The sequence below is a fragment of the Pseudopipra pipra genome, chromosome 2 (genome assembly GCF_036250125.1).
Source record: "Pseudopipra pipra isolate bDixPip1 chromosome 2, bDixPip1.hap1, whole genome shotgun sequence".
NCBI classification, from domain to species: domain Eukaryota; kingdom Metazoa; phylum Chordata; class Aves; order Passeriformes; family Pipridae; genus Pseudopipra; species Pseudopipra pipra.
This window is the reverse complement of record NC_087550.1, coordinates 110744477-110747568: the sequence shown is the minus strand read 5'-3', so window position 1 is coordinate 110747568 and position 3092 is coordinate 110744477.

The following is a 3092-nucleotide window of genomic DNA, read 5'->3' as shown; positions in this document are numbered from 1 at the left end:
GATAGTTGTTTAAAATTCCTCTTGGAGATTAAAGTTGGTTGATTGATTCAGATGTTGGATCAAAATACCTCTCTGCAGACCATTAAAACAGACATTAACCTCACACTGAAAGTGTACAAGCAACCCAGTGGTGTCTTTCAGCTCCACTAAAAACATGGCCAATCACAGACACAATGCATGAGCCAAAGGCAAAACGAGCATCTGTTTTCAGCAGCAGCAAGGAGAAAGTAGATAATAGCAGCAATGTGGAAATCACTGCCACAGGGAATATGATAAAGGAACAATGAGCAGTGTAGAGGGTGGGCATTAATTACTGAAGGCCACGTACTGCAATGCTTGATAGAAACATATGGTCCTACCTGGTATGTTTCTGCTTCTGGCTTTTAATGTCCAACCGTCTTGGAGTAGCAGATTTCTTTCCTCTCTTCACCTTGGAGACAGACCAGACTGTCTATTTGATGGCAAGGAAACATTACCCCCAGGGAAACTTCATCAAGGATTTGTCACTTCCAGAGCTGTGAAAATACTTGTTTGCAAATAGTCACTTAGAAAGTAACAAAAAACAGTTCCATGTTGAATAAGAAGTATTAGGAGGCAATCAAAAAAGGAAAAATTTTTCTGTTGTTTTATTATAGCCCACAGTCTTGCCAATCCACTGCAAAGAATATACATCGTGCATGAAAATACAAAGGAGTGAAGATTGGGAATTACAGCTTTGGATGCCTGTTTACAGGATATGGTGCATAATTTGATATTTCTGAAAAGCAACACTCCAGTGTCTGTGCTGTTTGTTCTTGCCCATCAAGGGCATGGTCCTGTTTTTTTTCAGCCAAATGCTTGTTTGACTTTGACCATAAGGTAGATTTTTAAATTTTACACTCTGGTGTCAGCAGAAGAACAGTTTTACCATCATCTTTTAAGCTATCTTTACCAGAATTCAGTCTCTCAAGCTCTCTGAAATTACAAAAAAAGCCCCCAAAAAACAAACAAACAAAAAAACCGCCCCAAAAAACCAACAAACCCAAACAAACAAAAAAACCCACAAAACAAACCAACCAAACAAAAACACAAAAAAACCCCAACAAACCAAAAACAAACCACACAAACTTTTTTGAAGAGATAGTCCCTCATTAATTCACTATCAGGATCAGACTGTGAAGAGAGGGAAGTCAGCCACGGCACTAGCTAGCAAAAGCTAACTTGTGGACTGAGGCACCAAGGAGAGGGGTGGCATGCCATGTCTCCTCAACAGGATGGTCTGCTTTCCAGTGTTAGGAAATTGTTGCTAAACACTGAAGAGTACGACCTGTGGAGGGCTGCCAGTGATGCTGATGTCAAAGGTCGGGAAAATCAGGATACGCCCTGAACTTTGCAGGTGATGGTGCCAGGTTTGCAAGGATGAGCAACTGGGGGTCAAGGCAGCCCTGGCTGAGCTTTACAAGTGTTGCTGTTAGGAATAAGCTGCAAGGACAAGAGGGGTGATGAAAAAATCAGAGAAATAACATTTATCTTCCAGATCTGACCAAGCCCAAAATAAAGTAAGTCCTGAACCCACTATAAAGGAGCAAGGAGTATAAGAGCCAGCATGGTGGTGGACATGGCTGCACCCCAATTGCCTTTCCTCTGCTGTCTAATAGCAATGATTAAAAAAATTAGACAGGGCCAGTAACACCAAGGACATGGACCTATTGAAACAAGCCCAGAGAAGAGACACTAAGTTGATCCAAGGGCTGGAACATCTCTCCAAGGAAGACGGGCTGAGCGATTTGCCGCTGTTCAGCCTGAAGAAGGCTCCAAGGACACCTCATTGCAGACTAAAGGGGTCCTACAAGAGCACGTAGTGATAGAACAAGGGGAAATGGCCTTAAGCTGATGGAGGGCAGGTTTAGACTAGATGTTGGGAAGAAATTCTTTATTGTGAGGGTGGCGAGGCACTGGAACCTGGAGGTGTTCGAGCCCAGGCTGAATGGGGTTCTGAGCAGCCTTGTTTAGGGGAAGCTTCTCTGCCCACAGTAGGTAGGTTGGAACTAGACTAAGATCCCTTGCAACCCAAACCATTCTGTAATTCTATGATTCCAGGAATGTAGAACAGAGCCCAAGGACACATCCATATACAGACTGCTGTGGCCCCAGTTCTCTGGCTCAGGTTCTTCAGCCTGCCTGTTATTATAGCATGAATCACAGGTGGACAGATTTGGAGGTTTTTTTTCCCCTCACTTTTCTCACTGAAAAAGCAGAGCAAGTGATTTTCACTGATTTAAAATTTATTAAAAAAAAAATTCTCGGAAGGGTCTGTTTTTCTCCTGTATTGCTGCAATTCCAATCTGCTGCTGCTCCGTTTTGATTTAGGTACAAAGTCAGTGCATTCAGTCATCTTTCACGACTGGGTGAACAGGAGCAGGGCTTTAAAATTGCTACAATCAGGAAAGCGATTGCAATCACTAGGTTGTTATGGGAAATTGAGTTAAGTGGAGGAGAGTGGATGAGTGATTGGATTACCGGTTATAGCTCTGCACAGAACATCTATTAAAATCCTGTGATTAGGAAAAGCTGTTCTTGATTAGTAATACAAGGTTTCTGGCATTTTCTGTTGTACATTTTTTATGGGGAACAGTGAAAAACACCATTTGCCATCTCTGTTTTGGAGTCAAATCAGCCTGGATGTACACATGGATGCAGTAGAAAGGCCTTTTCGGAAACTAGAGTTTGAACAAGGGACTTAGTATTTCTGTCTTTAGCCCAGCAATTATATATTGAAATATATTCCAATAATTCATCCTGTAGCCTTTTGGTCCCAGAAAAAATAAAACCTTGCGTAAACAAGGTTCAGTATTTACACCAGTACACTTTTTTAATTAAAGGTTTAACAGAAAATTCTTCTCCCTCGAAGTTTTACTATCTAGAGTCTTGTACTATGAACATGGCTCTCCTTCCATAGCTCTGATCCTACCATTGCTGTCAAAATGCAAATCTGGTTTAAAACATGAATATTAGACCTGCCATAAGTCTTGTCCTTTCCACTCCCACCTCCAGGCTGTTCATTGCAGGATATGTGACACATCACAGTGTGTGGATACAGTCACAGGCTGGAG